Below are 19,810 nucleotides of genomic sequence, written 5' to 3'. Positions count from 1 at the left end.
TTCGTGCCGGCAGCGCCGCTTCTCCTCACATAGCAGGCAGGGGACTGGAGGACAAACTGTGTGGTTATGGTGACTGACAGGTTAGAGGTGGAGAATGGACCTGGAGCTTCATGGTTGACGTCCTGTTTGAACCGAGTAGCTTAGCTACGAGCGCACAGCGCGAGCGGCTGTCTGGTCATGTGACCAGATCATGTGACCGGCATGTGATCCACGAACGCCGCATGATCAAACCAGTCGCCTGCATTATAATTTTATTGTAATGTTCTCCACCCCCGAAGTTTGGTCAGCCAGTACAATTAATTTATTTTTACCCAATCAGTGGAAACCTAGGAAGACCGAAGCTGCATGACGAACTCGATCACACTTATTGTATTGCATCCCAACCACAACATAATACCTGTATTGCATTATGCTTATGCTGATTTGTTCATTTCTGATCAACATTGTTAGTTTATCAGTCATTATTCTTTTCTTTAACAAACATTGTCATTTGCAAAAAGCATGTATTTTGTTGTAAATGTTGTTTGCCCGCCATCTAGTGTGCGTCAACAGTAATAGCAACTGGGACTGTAATATCAAACGATTACCAGTAGTACATGTTAAGCTGTTCATGTGGTTTCTTGGCGTTCATAAGCTCATAAACGTAGCCCTCCGGTAAAATATTATATACATTTCATTTCACTGAAATGACGGTCGTCATGTATACATTTAAATCACGTGTCAAACTCCAGTCCTCAGGAGCGGTGACCCTACATGTTTTAGATCTAATTGTAAATCTAATTGTACTGGCTGACCAAACTTCAGGGGTGGAGAACATTACAATAAAATTATAATGCAGGCGACTGGTTTGATCATGCGGCGTTCGCGGATCACATGCCGGTCACATGATCTGGTCACATGACCAGACAGCCGCTCGCGCTGTGCGCTCATAGCTAAGCTACTCGGTTCAAACAGGATGTCAACCATGAAGCTCCAGGTCCATTCTCCACCTCTAACCTGTCAGTCACCATAACCACACAGTTTGTCCTCCAGTCCCCTGCCTGCTACGTGAGGAGAAGCGGCGCTGCCGGCACGAAAAAAACTGCAAATCGTTGCGGCGCAGCCGGCATCGCTGCACTACGATTCCCAGAATGCCTTAGGACCGGTCACATGACCAGACAGCCGCTAAGCGCTGCGCGCTTGTAGCTACTCGGACGTCAAACATGAAGCTCCCAGTTACATTATCCACCATCGTGATTAAAAAAAAAAAGAAAGACGCTTTTGGCCGAGTTGGTAAGCAGCTTACAGTCAAGTCCGCACCGACCAACTCGGCCACTCGAGAGCCCCCCCTGCCCGCGAGGCCGACTTGGCAAGATGCCGACTTGGCTTGATGCCGACTTGGCTTGATGCCGAGTTGACTGTATCCCGGGGCGGTGCCGAGTTGGCCGGGGCCGACTTGGAGTGGTGCCGACTTGACTGTAAACCCTTCCAGTGACAGCCGTCACTGCCAGCTGCATGCAGGCTGTAACCCAAGACAGCCGGGGGAGACCTTGCAGCAGTCCCGCAGATACCGGGGAGCACCCGTGGTCCAGAGCAGCTATTATTGTCGTAGCCGCACCGTCAAACCAAAGGCAGTCATGCACCAAAAAGCAGCGGCAGAGGCCGAGCATGTAGAATGGAGATCCGATTAATAAAGTTGGTACTCAGAGAGGCCATCAGAGATGTATTCACATACCACCCAAATAGCGTCTGTCTGTCCATCCGAAAGAGACGGGGGCACGGTGTCATGGATGTAATCACCTACAAGCGCAAGAGGTGGGACATGCTCTCAATTCCAAAACCAAACAGGGAGCGCAGATACAGTGTGCCTTTATAGCCAGCTCCCCCTGCTGGGATTGGTTAATTGCTGCAGGCCACACAGAAACCTCCTCCTGCTACACCAACGTCACTCCTGACCTCTGGGTGACCCAGGAACTGTATAAGTTCGGGTTCTTGACCCAGGATCGGTTCCTGTTTTCTTCTCGCGTTCAGTCCGTATACACCTGATGGGACGAGCCTGTACAGCGTCATGATGGCGTCGCTGGGAGCCTTGTGACCGTATAGGTCGGAGCTGCTGATACCCTCCAAAAGCTGTGATGTGTTGCGGTCCCGTTCACCTGACTCGGCGGCGCTGCGCGTCGCCTGTGGTGAGAGATTCATTCATACCTCTGGCAGACGGTAAGGTTGCTGAATCTACTATTCTTCATAGTGAGTGATGGGGTTAGCGGCTGCTTCCCCCAGGGATGTTTACATGACGACTGCGGCCGTTGCAGCGTGGTCGGTGATATTGAGGCTCAGGGACACCGCTTGCATCCCTCACCTGGCTTCAAGAAGTGAAGCAGCAATCTGGCCAGTGTGATACTGTGCTTCTGACTGTTTTGAAGCCGCATTGAGCTACCCGCTGTGCGAGGCTCACCTTGGCCGCTTCCTCCGGCTTCCTATTGCGCCTACGAGCATGCGGGCGAGTGTGCAGCCGGTAGCCCCGGCACCAGGGGCATGCGAGGTGATGCTGCCACGGCGGGCGAGGAGCACAGCGGGTGGAGGCATACGGCTGCTGGCTCGGCTGAGCGGCTAGCCTGTGATGTGTGGCCAGCGTCTGGCCTGCCGCCCTGTCCTTTCCCCACATCCGTTGTTCACTGGGGTAATCGTTTTCCCTTCGCACCCACTTGATTTGCCGTGCAGGTGGCGTACGCCCATTCCCTCGGCTTACCGCACCACCGTCCCAGGCACCTGATACTTTGACTGGTGCCACTGCGGAGCAGTGGGGAGCAGGTGTCCCCGGTCAACAGTTTTTTTCCTGTGTGGTGCTGCCCAGCTGCTAGCCTACACTCTGCATTTGCCGTGTAGGAAGCGTATGCCCCCTTCCCTCGGCTTACCACGCTAGCATCTCCTACCCCGGGCGCCCGTTCCTCCGACGGGCTCAGCTGTGGTTGCTGTGCAGGTGGCGTACCTCAGCTTCTGCGCTGCCATTATTCTAGCCTGCTGTGTGCGCTCGGCACTGCGGTAAGGTAGGAGGGGAGAGAGCCGCCTGGTGGCCACTCTCTCTGCTGGTCGTGGATGGTGTCTCGTTTGGTTGTGCAGGTGGTGTGCGCCCCTTCCCTCAACCTCCGCAGACAGGATGTGGCATGAGATGGAGAGCCGCGTGTTGGCGATAGACGGCTCTCACTGCGTTGTTACCTGGGGAGCCCCCCTTACAGGCGGATGATGCCCAGGACCGCTGTCCCAATTGCCTTGGACCTTTTCACCTCAGGGAGGCGCTGGCAGACAACCTGTGCATAGCCTGTGGCAGTATCGAGGCTGTTGGGGGGGGGGGGGTTGTTCCCTTTCCTGGATGTGGCCTTAGCTGGGACCCTGGCTGGGGGCTGTCATTTGCTGTGCAGGCAGCGTGTGCTGCCGTCCCTCAGCTTATTGCATCACTTTGTCCTTTTGCTTCTGGGTGCTGGGTGCTGGGCACACCCCCCCTCCCTCCCCTGGCGGTGGACCGGTGGCGGCTGATGGAAGAGGGGGCTGCCGAGGGCAGCTGTCCCTCTTAGGCAGGTGACTCAGCCGGCTTGCTGGCCGGTGATTGAGGTTGATTGTCCAAATGGCACACACCTCCTCCCTCTGCTTCTTGTATATTGCTGTTCTTCTGGACTGGTACTGCTCCGACGGCGTGACAACGCGTGATTGGAGCACAGGACAAAAATTCGAGTCTGAGCGCATGAGCGCGAGCGGTGCATGATGGATTCTCGTGGTGTGTGTGAACGAATACCGCGAGAATTCAGCTTGCCGGCAAGGTTAAGCTGACAGCTGATTTTTGCTAATCCGTCCGCCACGCATTTGTTATTGGTCAAGCGGGGTTTTTCAAAAATTTGCACAGTATTTGTCAGTACGCCCTTAATGCGCAGATTTTAGATACATAAACGGCAAAAATCACTGGACATCTTGTCGCAAATGTCACTTTCTATCTACTGTGGGCGTGATTGTTGATATTCACTTGCCAGGTGCATGCTGTCGATGTCATTTTTTTCTTTGTGGTGATTGGGTGAAACCAAACTTGGTTAGGCGGGTGCATGGTGTCCTTCCGTCCAATGAACGCAAAGAGTTCTACAGCAAGTCCCTCCTTCCCCGAGTGGATTTGCCGAGTGAAATGTCAGATTGACATGTGAAGCAATTTGGTGTATATGACTAAGTTGTCTTACTTGTAGTTATATATTTTCCATGGTTATTATTATATTATGCCCTTCCACTTAACTCTGCAGTATTATTAATATTGCTTGTCGTTTGTTTTCATTCTAGATCACACACACACACACACACACACACACACACACACACACACACACACACACACACAGAGGTTTGTATTTCTATCCTTGTGGGGACCTTCCATTGACTCCCTTTCATGTCTAACTCCTAACCCTGACCCTTACCCTAACCCTAACCCACACCAAAACAAAGCCTAACCCTAAAGAAATGTTTTTGCACTTTTACTTTTTTCAGTAACAACAACATGGCCAAGAAAACGCTGTTTCCCCTCATTAGGACCGGAAAAATGTCCCCACAAGGCACATTGTTCCAGGTTTTCCTATCCTTGTGGGGACATTTGGCCCCAACAAGGATAGAAATATGAGTACACACACACACACACACACACACACACACACACACACACACACACACACACACACACACACACACACACACACACACACACACTCCTATGTATACCAGTGCATAGGAATACATAGGAATGACTGGATCCCCACTCTCCGTGCCCTTCTCTCTGACTGGAGCTCTGTCAAGGGAAACTGTCAATATGGCAACATTCACCCAGAGTGCCCCACTCCATCGCATAATCACAGCTGGGTATTATACAAAAAATGAAACAGAAAATAACACCAAACTAGACTCTAAATTGATAACTGCATGTATCTCCAGAGTTTGGTGGCTCTTCATTCGGACATGCTAACATTCAAACATTCTTGGTGTGACTTCCTGTCTCACATCTTGTCTTGTGTGGTGTTATTGCATTGTTTATGTGTTTGTGTTAAGAAACTACAAAAGCCTCTAGTGATGACATCAGTTATGCGACGCGGGCGGAGATCATTAGGACCCCAAGCGGGACTGTGTATGGTTGTTGTTGTGGTTACGGCTGAATAAAGCAAGATGCATAAACACAGTGGGACTCACGAGCTTTATTGGATAACACAACATGGTGTAAGAAGTCCTGTGATAATGCATGAAGTGGAAAGGGTCGGATTTATGCCGCTTGGACTCCCTCTCATGACCTGAACGAGAGAAAAAGAGGAGAAAAGTGAGGCATGGTGGACGACAACATGCAGCGAGCCCCGGCGGGACCAAGCACCACTTTCAGTATCCAGCCACCGGAAACCTTCGACTTCACAAAGCTGCAAGAGTGGGCCAAATGAATACGCAGGTTTGAATGGTTTCACCTTTCAAGTAACCTGAATGCTAGCTCAGACGAAAATCAAGTAAATACGTTGATTTACTGCATTCTTGCAGACGGAGTCGCGTCATAGGTCATGTGACTGCCCATAGCAACCGTCCTCAAGGGGGAAAAACAACAGCCTCACGCAGTTCATTGTGCCTTGTGCATTGCGGTTTTAGGTGTTATTGTAGTGTAATTTTACATTTGTTCAGTGTGTGGAAGGTCTTGTTGGCTATAGATGGCCTACACATACTACGACGAGCTTTTTGGGGATAGTTTGGCCCGATATAGGACAAATTTGGACAATGTGGGTGTAAAAATGTGCCCCTTCAGACTCCCTGCTGATGAGTATGACGGTACGTGGGAATTTTTTTAGCAATTCATCTGTGAAGCGGCACTGTCTGAACAGCCCTGTCTGCTCCGCTCCGTCTGTGTGTGTATAATTACCTCGTGCTACAAAGTAGCATCATAGTATTGTGTACAAAGCGCCGGTCAATTTACGTTCACGTGTAATTGTGCTATAAAAAACAGCGGACACCGGACATTCTCCTGAATTTATAAAACCCGCCCGGACGCACAGGACAGGACGTAAGAAGTGTACATGTCCGGGAAAAAGCAGACGCTTGGTCACCGTATCTATACAGCCCAGGTTAGAGGAGGAGACAGTGCAGGAGGACGAGGAGGACAGGGTGGAAAAGACAAAAAACACTGAAACGGTATCAGGAGTAATAAAAACATACCTGAAATAAAATGAGCTGGGCGCACATATGTGTAATGAGATCTTGGGTGCCATAAGTTGTTGTGGAGAAGGGTCAGACCATTTTCTGAATTCGATGTCGACTTTCTATTTATGGCTTGCAGCCACAGTCGGCGCCTTTCTGGTTCCGTACTCTCACTCGGTATCATATAAAATGACAGAGTAGGATTTTTCCCTGTTATTGTTAGTGCAGCCGACCACACAACAACTTTTAACCATCTTAGAACTTCCCTCGTATTGTACGTCTTTACCCTGTCTAAGCGAGTGGAGACGACGGCTTTCCCCTTTGCACTGGTTGCTATGGGCGACGGACCCGGATGTTGGCCAAATGCCCGGATGTCCACCTGTATGAATGGGCGACGAAGCCGATGATGTCCTGCGCAGGCTAAATATAGCTGCAGATCGGAGAAGAACGTATCAGGGTGTACGTGATGGCTTCCAAGCATTTTTCATTGTGAAGAAAAATGTCATTTATGAGCGAGCGAAATTCAACATGCGGAGACAGGATGAAAATGAGACTGTGGATGCCTTTATCACAGCATTGTATGCGCTGGCTGAAGACTGTGGCTACGGGGAGCTACATGATGAGCTAATACGCGACTGGCTCATTGTCGGTCTGCTGGGCAAACACCTGTCTGAACGCATGCAGCTTGACCCGGATCCCACGCTGGAAAAGGTGATTAACATGGCGAGGCAGAGTGAAGAAGTGAAAAGGCAGCAATCCTCACTGTGAGGAGACACCAGGACACAGGCCGGAGAGGCTAAATGTGTGGACAGAGTGCTGAAAAGCAGTGATAAGTTTGCCAAAGCTAAACCACGCCAAGTCCCCAGTCACCCAAATAAACTGCAGAGTTTTAGACACATTAACCCTCCTCCTGTGTTAGCTTTCTGTTACCATTCCCGGTGTTAAAGGTGCTGTAAGCAGGATTTTGCTAGTCAGTGCTAATTTTTCTGTGTTTTCTTTGGATTAAATGTTAGAGTATCCATTGATAATCCTTTAGGAGTGTAGCATAATTGCACTACCGCAACGACGCAGCGTTTCCATCTGTCTCTGTTCTGAGCTGAAAAGGAGTCTCAACAGCTCCAGGTATCTTTGACCAATCAGAAGAGCCCATGAGGCTCTAACCGTGATTGGTAGAGGAGCGTTCATAGCACGTTCTTGTGGGAGGGGCTTAACTTGCGTAAGGGCGTGATGTCAGAGAAAACAGGACAGGATTGGCTGTGCTGGGTTTCAAATCGCCATCTTAGATGGGTCAAATAGATGCGGAATCCTGCCTACAGCACCTTTAACAGGTCGGTTTCGACCCGTGTTTTAAATCAGCTTCAAAATAGACTGAAACAACAACCTATCATCCAGTTGTGTTTTTCATCTCTTTGTTACCTTGTTAGGCTTCCTTATCCATGAAAATGTTGGGTTTAACAGTTTTGATGTCGGTCTCTGGGCCATTTTTGTAAAATCAGTATGCCTCTCGATTTCAATAAAAAAAAAAGAAAAATTACCCTCAAGAGAATCATGTAATTAAATAAAATGTTGTTGTGTTACCTGAATATTACTGAGGAGTATAGAACACATCTCTGAAATTAATTTGCTTGATTTATTTTTTCATTCAAAAATTAATCACTGTACTAACATCTATGGTGTTATGGGTCAGTTCTGACCCATACATATTATCTTCAAGAAAATGCAAAAAAAAAAAAAAAAAAAAAAAAAAAAATGTCAGCAATACAACTTCAATATAAACACATTGAAACACAGAACAGGTCACAACAGAAAATATTGATTTGCAAGTTCAAAGAAACAAAAAATCAAACCAATAGAAACCAACTACTACTTCCAAAACTATTAGGAAGGGAAATCAGAGTAAAAGTCTCCATGTGCAGAACATGCTTGACATGCGTGTGTGCGTGTGTGTGTGTGTGTATTTAGATGCATGTGTGGCAAAAAGTAACACTTTTTGTGTGTTGTTTACAGAGATATTTCTTGTATTTGAAACACAATATGTGTGTCTCTCTGTCTTTACTGCTTGGGCACACCCAACTCTTTTTTTTTATAGTCAGGTGGCCTGACTGGGGTTGTGGCTGTGGCTCTTCTGGTTGGTGTTGTGGCTGGGCTGACTGAGGAGGATGTTGATGCAGATTCTGTGTTGCCGGTGGTGTGGTCGGAGTGCTTAGTGAGCTCTGCAACGGTCTGACAAAGGCTGCGGCATGGGGATCTCGGTGCGCCTTTGCTCAATGTGTGGCTTGACAAGTCAGTTTCCTACCTAAGATCCTACCAATTTTGGCTTGAATCCTTCAGCAGGAACAGCCCCAGCACCAGTGACCTCCTCATCAGACTCAGATGTGCCTGTGTGGTTAGTACTCCACATTGTTCTCTTCCTGAGAAACTTGCTCCTCTGCATCGCCATACTGATCTGTGTCTTCTCCCTCATTTTCTCCAAAAATGTAATTCAAATTGTCTTTCACCGTAAATCCTTTTTTCATCTTTGCATGCTGCAAATTGGAGATGTGCCCTCTGCAAGTCAAATGAGTGAAGTGGCCTCCCATGTCTGGGCATGGCCATCTATGTTTGTTTTGTTTTTTTGGCAGCTATACTGGACAAATGAGCATCCCCTAAAGCTCAGATGGTTGGGAGAGGAGGTGGCTATCAGTGTGTTGACTGACAATGCACTTTTGATTTCAATTTTGGCTCTAATTTGTACTTTATAATCTTATTTTTTATAACCGGGTCGAAACTGACCCTAACATGACAAGTGACATAATTTCAACTAGACAATTTTATAAAGTAGTGAAAAAAACAGAAAAAAAGTTGAAAAAAAGTTTGTTGAAATCAAGGTTCTTGACAAAGTCAAAAAGCCATGGTGCAAAAAAAAAATCTTCTTCGCTGGCTCTTGAAGGAGGTGGACGCTTTTCCGATCACTCCTGCTTGCTTCTCTCCCTCCCTACTGTCTCCGCTGTAGCACTCTGTCTCGTCTGTTGGACTGGAGCAACCACCTGTCTTGATTTTCTTCAAAGAATCAAACATATCAACCATGGAATTGATCAGCTGGCCTCTCAACGCAATTGATACGATTTTCTCACAAAGAAGTGCAGGAGCAGGGGAGCCTGTCTGCCCTGACGGAACTCGGCATGCTGGGCATTTGATGGAGTCCCGCGGAAGCTGGAGAGCCATCATATATCTGGCAAATCTGAGCGTCGAGGGTGCAGAAGATGTTTACATTTTGGGATTTATGATGATCGGTCTGCTGCTGATTGGCCTGGTCAGTGGTCGGATCCTCTGGAGGATTAAGAAGACCGCCACCTCAAAAGACGTCCAAGGGTGGACGGTCTTTTCAAATCAACGGGCAAAAGCTGAGGCTGACCGAGTTTGCGAACTCTTTCGAAGGATGGACAATTTTGCTGGGACTATGGACAAAATGAGGCGCAAGATGGATTTGACCACAGGAGGGTACAACTCAGTTTTGGTCTGAAATGATTGAGAACCAGCGAAAACGGGAAGATCACAACGGCTCCTTCCGACCAAAACAAGATACCAAGAAACCTTCGGACTGAACCTGGCGCCCCTTGGAATTCAAACAATCTCCCGGAAGAAGATAAGGACACGAGGTCGCTCACTATCTCTCCCACTACTGTCCCGACAAAACACCCTTCCCTTTCTGGACTGTTTCTTTGGAGGACATCCCCATGGCAACGGTGGTCACCAGCTGGAGCGCGGAGAGGACAGGCCAACCACACACACATACAACGGACTGATGAACTAATAGAGCACACACTCGCACACATCCCCCTCCCCCACTCTCAGCGTCCCCTCCCCTCTCTTCTGCTGACGACAAATGGTGATGGCGTGTTGCGCCGATGGGGGCAGCAATCAGCGATCCATTAGTCTGAGAGCAATTTGTCTCGTGTTTTTTGCTATGTTTGTGTCTGGTTGGCTTTGTTTTGGTCTCTCACTTCTAATCACGACTCCCTTCGGAATCGCGATCTGAATTGATGTATCTTTTTTTTTACCACCACCCCCCCACTCCCCATTTCTGTCTGAGTTCCTTTAACTCTGTTTTACTTTTCAAGACGGAGCGCCGTAATTGGCTGCCTGGGCATCTTAAAAACCCATGTAATTTCGTTGGACTTGTAACTTGTTGCGATGACAATAAAACTATCCTGATCCTGAAATTTTAAGTGACTCATTTTTGCATTTAAAGGTGCATTAAGGAGTTTGCACATCTTATGCGACACAGCGCCCCCTGAAGGCCTTGGGCGTAACTGCAGCTTAGTGAAACACTCGTGCCTGTGGCTTCCATCCTTGTACGTGCACAGAAGAGGGGGACTCCTTCCTTGCTCGTTAAGTAGCGCTCGAGTAAAATTTGGGTTTCTTTTGCCTGCTGGGGTCTGTGCTGGAGCTGTGGCAGTGCTAGAAGCCAGTCTTTTCTTACTTTCTGGAAGCTCCATCCTCAGTACTGCTCAGTAGTTGCTGCTAAGCATCTGGCGGACTAAACGAAACTTAAGGATATCAGGACAGCGGGAGCGCGCATTACGTCACATCATCTGAAATTCTCCTCCAAAAAAATTCTGATGCCGGTCCGGCACTGCAACTTTCAAGTGACAATTTAACGCTGTTAGCGGTACTTACAATGAATATGCCAGGGCATATTGTACATATTACTGAATATTTGTAACATATTTATGGTGGAAAATAAGTATTTTTAAAGCTGAAAAACTCCTTAATGCACCTTTAAAAACTAAAACGGGTCGTGCCGACCCTAACACAAGAGGAAGCTTAAACCAAGTGCTCAGTGTCACAAATGCGGCAGCTCTCAGTCACATGCAAAGCAAGACTGTCCAGCAAATGAAGTAAAATGCCACTCATGTGGGAAAAATGGACATTACGGGCAAGTGTGCAAAGCTAAAAAGACCGTGCATGAGTTGGAAGAGGATGTTGATGCTTTATTCCTCGGCAGTGTCACCAGCAACGGAGAGCCATGGATGGTAAATATTGAAATAATTGACAAACAGATGTCATTTAAAATAGGCACGGGCGCTGATGTCACAGTGCTGCCACAGAAGGAGTTTGAAGAGATCTTCGGCAGCAGCCCACCTGCTCTCCAGAAAGCAACCAAGCCACTGCTAGGACCTGGGAGGAGCCCATTAAAGGTCGTGGGAGTTATGGAAATGGTGCTAAGGAAAAGTGACAAAGAAGCAAGGGAGGATGTGTATATCCTAAAGCACCTTCACACTGCACTACTGGGGAGGCCTGCTATCCGCAAGCTGGAGCTCGTGGCTCGCCTAGACAACATCACTATGGAGACCCTTAAAACCAGCTATCCAAGGCTATGCAGCGGTCTCGGAGTGGTGCGGCAACCACATGCCATCAAGTGAAAACAAGATGCTCAACCACTCTCGCTCAAAACACCTCGCAGGATCCCTCTGCCACTCATGGACAAAGTCAAACAGAAACTGTCTTGCATGGAAAACCTGGGCGTGATCACCAGAATAGAGAAGCTTACCGACTGGTGTTCAGGCATGGTAGTGGTACCGAAAAAGAACACAGAAAAAGTTCGCATCTGTGTTGATCTCACACACCTCAACCTCTCTGTGTGTAGAGAAAAATACATCCTGCCATCGGTGGAGGAAACATTAGGCAGACTGACTGGAGCCAGAAATTTCAGTAAGCTGGATGCCAATATAGGGTTTTGGCAGATATCCCTGACAGAAGATTCAGCAAAATATATCACCTTCATCACACCCTTTGGCCGCTATTACTTCAAGCGACTGCCTTTCGGCATAGCTTCTGCCCCCGAACACTTTCAGAACAGGATGCCAACCGAGGTGTTACGACCAGCTCGTTTGGGAGACGGGTGAAGGCAGTAACATAAAGACCACAGATTGAACGTGGAAATTAAAGTTATTTATTTAACAAAAGTAAGATCAAATGGTAACAAAAAGAGACTCTAACCTAGAGTTGTAAAACCAAAAACAAATCCACAAGGTAACTAAAAACAGAGATAATATAGAAAAACTCAAAGGATTCCTGAAGCCAAACTCAAACCAAAAGGATATTTCAAAACACAGAACCAAAACTACAAATAGACAAACCCAAAACGAGTGCCTCACTACCAAACAGCAGACACGATACTAATTCAGAGCTCAAGAGGCACGTGAGCGTGGCGAGCTACAGCCAGCTGCTGTCTGTGTCTTGTCGGCTGCTTTTATCCCCTCAGCTGCTCCCCACGAGGTGCTCTCGGGCCAGGCTCCCCAGGTGCAGGCAATGGAGATGTTTCCTGCAGCAGCAGCAGCAGCCTGGGATCACACACTCTGACACAGATACATACTCACATGGGGGGGGGGGGGGGGGGGGGGGGGGGGGAGAACCGAGAATACGGTGACAGCCGTAACACGCGTAAGTGTGGGAGCATTTCCAAAATGTCCTGAACCTGCCGAGGTGAGGGGCATGCCATCATGGTCCGAGAATTCAGGACCATCCCAGAAAAGTGGTCACCTGTGTGGGGACCAGGTTGCTCTTGGCTGTGTTGACACGCAAGCCGAGAGCGGCAGTGTGCTCGAGCACCGCCTGCGTGTCCCGAACGGCGTCCTCGCGAGACGGGGCACAGATCAGCCAATCGTCCAGATAGGGCAAGATTGTCAAGCCCCGAGTCTGCAGGGGGAACAGAGCTGCAGCCATGCACCTGGAAAACACCCGAGGAGACAGGGAAAGCCCGAACGGGAGGACCCTGAACTGATAGTGCTTCCCTTGAAATGCAAACCGAAGGAACCGCCAGTGTGACGGCGCAACAGGGACATGAAAGTAAGCGTCCCTCAAATCGATCACTGTGAACCAGTCCCCCGGCGATATTGTGTGGAGAACCTGAGGGATGCGCAGCATCTTGAATGGAATAACTTTTAAAAATTCGTTTAGACCCCGAAGATCCAGAACGGGGCGTCAGTCGCCTGTCTTCTTCGGTACGAGGAAATACCTTGAATAAACACCCCCCCGGGTCCTGCAGGGGATCGACAGGAATCACAGCACCTTTGGCCAGCAAGGTGTGAATTTCCTCGGACAGTGCTCGTGCCCTGGCCCGGTCATGGATTACAGTCATTGTGACCCGGCCATGAACGGGAGGCCGGCGGCGGAACTGAATGCGATAACCCCGGGACAGTGTGGCCAGCACCCAAGCATCTGGAGCGTGGGTAGCCCAGTGTCTGAGTTGACCCGGGGTAAAAAAACCGAGCGCTGGCCGTGGAGTCTCATCTGCGTGCCCCCTGCCCTCTGGAAGTCTTGGGGGGGCGCTGGTGTGGCTGCCCCATCCGTGATGAGCGGGGGGGCAGAGACCCATGCTGTGGCCTCCGTTCCGGAACCGTTCTGTAATCCTGGCGGCGAGTTTCTGGAAGAGGGTGCGATGGCCCAGTAGAGTACCTCTGTGAAGATGATGAGGCAGACCCTGGACCCACCCGAGGAGGGGGAGGTCTCTGGAGTCCCACCAATTGCTGCCGAGTACGGTTTGCCTGCGCGGTGCGCTCCAGGGCCTCCAGTGCCGCAGACCCAAATAATTCCCCAGGAACCACCGGCGTGCTCCGCAGCGTACCCTGACTGGACTCTGAAAGTGGTGACTGTGCCAACCAAACCTGGCGTCGAGTCTGTACGAGCGTAGACATCAGGCAACCAAGCTCCCTTGACATTAGGGCGAAAGCTTGTAGGGACGCGTCCATTAGGCCCTGCGTAGGTGGGTCGACAGAAACCTCCTCCAATGTCGACGACAGACCCAGCAGGAGGTGGGAGAGGGAGTTACCAATGCGGCCCATGCGCGCACCAGTCTCATAGGCTTTACAGAGTAGATCGTCCGTGATCCTACACTGCGGTCGCGGCACCTGGCGTTCGTTCGTAGCCTCTACTCCGGATGCACAATGAGAGATGCGATAGCTGATTCCACAGCCGGCATGCGTCCCAGGCCAAACTTATCAGCATCCTGCATCGCTGCAAAGGCCCGCCCATTCGTGGTGGGCCTGGAAAATGCCGTGTTATCCGTCCAACACGCATGCAGCTCCTTAATGTATTCCTCTGATGGCGGGACCGCAAAGGGCTCAGCTGCCGTCTGGCATCGGAAGAAAGCGCTGGAGCGGACTTGGTTTGACGTGGGGACATCCAACTGCAGGCGGGTGAGAGCCGTCTGAATAGCCATGGCCACAGACACATCTCCAGTGCCCCGGGAGCCCGCAGAGGTGTGGGACCCGGACTCAGAAACTCGGGAGCTCAGCTCATCGAAATCACTCCTAAATTGAGTGTCCGATGCCGCCACCGAGATCACGTCCTCGTGCGATGCCAAATCATGTTCCTGCTGAACCGCCGCATGGCGTCCTGTGTCGGCCTGTGTCGGCCTGAAGGTCCTGGAGCATCGCCTTCATCTGCGCCAATTCCGATGACAGGTTTTCCACTCTACCAGACAACCCGTCCCCGGGGTCCTCCTTCCTGCGCCTCTTCCTCGTACGTGCTAGTGCCTCCGAAGAAGGGTGCGTCCGTGTCCGTGACTGTCCAGCAGGCAACACCATAGACGTGGGATCCCCCTCCGGGCAACCCTCAAACTCAGCCAAGCGCGCAACCTTCATGGAATGCGGCATAATTAAGCAACTCGGGCAGTCTGTGCCATGGAGGGCCTCCCGTAGGTAGTCCACACCCAGGCAGGGGGAACACAAATCATGGCCATCCTCAGGTTGGAGTGCTGCTAAGCAGAATCTGCAACACAGCTGCTCCAACATGGCATTAAAAAAAACAACCTTCAGCTGTCCTACTCACTAAGAAACTCAGTGTTCAGAAAAGCAACTACAGAGTCAGGTCGAGCAGAGAACGCCACTAGTGACTCCTGAATGTCCGAGTGCGGGGTCACAAACCGGGTCGAGCAGAGAATGCCACGTGCGATTTGCGACAGGCTCACAATGCAGGAAAACAATCCTGCCGTTGTTTTTCTTTTTTTTTTTCTTTTTGTCTTTAATTTAATTATTACTATTAACTTCCTTCCTTCAAACAACTGAAGAGACAGTGTATGAATCACACTCAGACAGAAAACACGAGCTGACAGACAGCCGTCTTCAATAACAAAGGGGCAAAGTTACGCCTCCTAATTAACAAATTAACAATTAAGCCGCACAGGCAATAAAGCAGAGCAGCGCGCACCACATGGTGGGCTGTCACAACAGAAAACAACTGTCTAAGAGACACGGCGATAAACGATACCTGGCTTTCACGGGAAAGAAGAAAAAGAGGAGATGGAGTGCTGCTTGTGCAGCCCTTAGAGGGCGAGCAAGCTCGCAGCTCTGACTTACCCAGTCGCAGGGTTAACAGTCACAAACAGCACATCAACTGTAAGTGGAGTTAAGCTCAAAATGCTCACCACCAGACCCAACCAACCTGCTCGCGAGAAGGTTTAAAGGGACTGAGCTTCCGGTGTGACGTGGCTATATAGACTCACGTCAGCCACCGGGAGGTCACGTGTGACTTTGTTGTCATTAATTCTCGACCTGCGTATGCGAAAGGATGATCATTCAGTGCTTTGTGCACCGCCTCTGGCGGTCAGTAGGGATGAAATAGAACTCACCATTATCCTCCATCAGCGACTCCAGCAGCGCCGTGGCAGAGTCGTGGTCACGTCCTGGTGTTTACAAGTCAGTGGCGTAGATTGTCCATCTGTTGGAACCATCCCCAGGTCTTTCCAGCCCCGCTCTTCTCTCCCGCTCTTTGAGTTCTGGTCCTTGTTTCAGTTTTTCTCGGCATCGGGCTGAGGTCCAGTGTGATCCGTGGTCTGCCACCAACTCCAGGAGGTCTTGAAAAACATTGGGCGGTACTAAGCTCCTACTGGATCTTTTCATCCCCCACTGAACAAATGAGCGTCTGAATCCTCCCAACAGACCATGGAGTTACTGTCCGCTGTTCTGAAATTGTTTTTATTGCTATTATTTTGTTCCTTTACCATCCGTTCCTCTTCTCTTTCTCCTCACATCGGAGCAAAGCAACATGGCGGAGTTTAGGTTTCAGCCAGAGCTGGTTGCTGATTGGTCAATCACTAAACCAATCAGCGACAAGTATGTGTTGACGTCACATTCCAGCCCGACTCAGCCCGTGTCAGCCCTGCTGTGGAGCAGGGCCGAAAACCTACCCGGGTTGCCTCAAAGCGGGCTGGTGGAAGCGCCCACAAGCGGGGGGAGAGCCGAGTCAAGCCGAGCAGAGTAGGGCCGGTGGAAACGCGCCACAACATGCTTGGACTTATAGAAAGAAAAAAAAAAGAGGAAAAAAAAATGTGTTCTCATTCTTGTGTGAATACTTTTAGTTATGAAGAAGTGTCAAGATGCCAATATAGGGTTTTGGCAGATATCCCTGACAGAAGATTCAGCAAAATATATCACCTTCATCACACCCTTCGGCCGCTATTACTTCAAGCGACTGCCTTTCGGCATAGCTTCTGCCCCCGAACACTTTTTCTTTTTTTTTTTTTTTTTTTTTAATTTATTTGAGTAACATGATAAAATAAAAACAAATCAAAATCACATCAACAAACAAAAATACAATGGTGGTACTCAAAGGGAGCAGGTGGAAGTTCAAAGAACTTATAACAGTCCCACCCCCCGTCCTGCACAATCAACAATCCAAAGTAGAAGAAAACAAAACAATTTGCACAAATAGCGTGCTCATTCAATTTAAGGATAGCAACAAAAAAAAAACTGCAAACAATTTGCACAGCAGTGTACTCATTAAGTAAGTCTTTCTCAGGTGTTAGCCATTTAATTCTTCTGCATATTTCCGCATAAAATAATTTTTATATGTCTTTTTAAATTGCCCCAGTTCCTTACAGGTTTTCATATCATTTTCTAAATTATTCCATCGGTCCACACCACACCTGGTTATACACATGCTTTTTTGAGTTGTTCTAAAGTAAGGTTTTTTTAAGTCCATCTGTCCTCTCAAGTTATACGTCCCTTCTCTTGTACAGAACATTTTCTGGATATGTTCTGGGAGTATATTTACTTTAACTTTAAAGATGAATAAGTTAGTCTTAAACTCTATTAGGTCCCTGAATTTCAAGATTTTTGACTGGAGAAACAATGCATTTGTATGATCACGATAACCAGCTAAATGAAGGATCCTAATTGCTCTTTTTTGCAGTTTATACAAGACATCTGTGTTGCTTTTATATGTATTTCCCCAAACTTCAGCACAATATGTTAAGTGGGGTAGGATGAGAGCACAATATATGGTGAACAGGGATTTCTTGTCAAGGATATACTTGGATTTATTCATCAGGGCCACGATTTTTGCCACTTTAGTCTTGATTTTTGAGATGTGTTGTTTCCAACAGATTTTATGGTCAAGGGTTACACCGAGAAATGTGTACTCATAGACTCTCTCAATGGAAACATTGTCAATTTGAATTTGGATTTGTGGATTTATGTTACGATTTCCAAAGAACATAATTTTTGTCTTTAATATATTTAAGGACAGTTTGTTTGAGGCAAACCAGTTTTTCAGCTTACCCATTTCAATTGTGATCTCTTCCATCAATGTTTTCAGGTTCTCCCCTGAGCACAATATTGTTGTATCATCAGCAAATAGAACAAGTTTTAGTTTTTCAGAAACAGAATACAGATCATTAATGTACAATAGAAACAATTTTGGTCCCAGCACAGATCCCTGTGGAACGCCACATACTATGTTTTCACACATTGACCTGTGCTGTCCCATCTGGACATACTGTTTTCTATTTGACAAATTTCAGAACAGGATGCCAACCGAGGTCACATGTGGCATGGAAGGAGTTGTCTGCCACATGGACGACGTTCTCGTCTGGGGCGCGACTCAAGAAGAGCACGACGCTCGTCTACATGCTGTGCTCAGGTGGATGGAAGAGGCAGGCATCACACTGAACATCGAAAAGTGCGACCTGTCAAAGCAGGAGGTGACCTTCTTAGGTCTCGTGATGTCCACCAGTGGAATCAACCCTGACCCGAGCAAAACAGAAGCGGTGAGAAAAATGAAGGAGCCTACAAACGTCACAGAGCTGAGGAGTTTCCTCGGGATGGTTAACCAGCTGGGGAAATTCATCCCTCAGCTGGCAGAAAGAGACAAGCCACCTAGAGATCTTCTTTCAAAATGAAACCACTGGCTGTGGGGCGTGGACCAGGTCAGAGCATTCCAAGACCTGAAAGATGCTCTGGTTTCACCTCCAGTCCTAGCCATGTATGATCCAAATCGTGAATGCAAAGTCTCAGCTGACGCATCTTTGTATGGCCTGGGAAGCTTGCTGCTCCAGAAATGGGAGGAGTGTAGACCAGTGGCCTACGTATCACGATCTCTCACACAAACAGAGCAGAGATATGCTCAAGTGGAGAAAGAGGCCTTAGGCCTGACCTGGGCTTGTGAACGATTCCGCAACTTTCTCATTGGAAAGCAATTCCAGATGGAGACAGACCACAAACCGCTCCTGAGTCTGCTAGGATCACAGCCACTTGATGCCCTTCCTCCTTGGATCCAAAGAATCAGGATGCGTCCCATGCGCGACTCTTACTCCATCTCTCATATACCCGGCAAATACCTGTGGACAGCTGACACACTGTTCCGTGCTCCAGTACAACAGGTGGAAACACCAGAAGACAAGGAGCTGCTGGAGGATACGAATATATATGTGGACATGGTAATGGAAACTCTGCCAGCAGTGCTTCCTACCTGGAGCAACTGAAGCAGGAGTTAAAAACTGACAGCATTTGTGCACGTGTGATGCAGCTTTGTGAAGAAGGATGGCCTGCACACTACAACAGTGAACCCACAATCAGACTGTACTGGGCAGACCGAGCTTTTCTCATGGTTCACGACGGACTGCTGCTCAAGGGAGACAGGCTTGTCATTCCTGCAACGATGAGAAATGACGTGCTCACCAGACTCCATGAAGGTCATCAGGGAGTGGTGAAGTGCAGGGAGCGTGCACAACAGTCAGTGTGGTGGCCTGGGCTAAGCCAGCAGCTAAATGAAAGAGTCCTCAACTGTCAGACATGCAGTAAGGAGAGACAGAATCCCACAGAGCCGCTGATGCCCACACATTACCCTGGCCGACCATGGCAACGGCTGGGAGCAGATTTGTTTATACTGGAAAGCAAAACCAACCTGCTGGTAGTGGATTACGCATCGAGATTTGTGGAGCTGGCCCTGCTTACACCCTCAAAGTCAACAGATGTAATCCACCCCTTAAAATCAATTTTTGGTCGCTATGGTATCCCCGAGCAGTTAGTGACAGACAACGGACCGCAGTTTTCTGGAGCTGCATTTGCTGCATTCGCACAGTCCTACGGTTTTTACCATGTCACCAGCGGCCCGAAATATCCCCAGAGCAACGATGAAGCGGAGCGCGCAGTCAAGACAGTGAAAAGCCTACTGAAGAAAGCTGCTGATCCCTATCTTGTACTGCTTGCATAGGAACACGCTGCTGCAGAATGGATATAGCCCCGCCCAACTTCTGATGAGGAGAAGGCTTCGCACCACAGTGCCAACACTTCCTGCCCTGCTGAATGCTCTTCCTGACATGGCTGCTGTGGCTCAAAAAGAAAAGAAGAGGATGAGGGATACACAGCAATACAAT

The sequence above is a fragment of the Salarias fasciatus genome, chromosome 6 (genome assembly GCF_902148845.1).
Source record: "Salarias fasciatus chromosome 6, fSalaFa1.1, whole genome shotgun sequence".
In the NCBI taxonomy this organism is placed as follows: domain Eukaryota; kingdom Metazoa; phylum Chordata; class Actinopteri; order Blenniiformes; family Blenniidae; genus Salarias; species Salarias fasciatus.
This window is presented reverse-complemented; position numbering follows the sequence as displayed.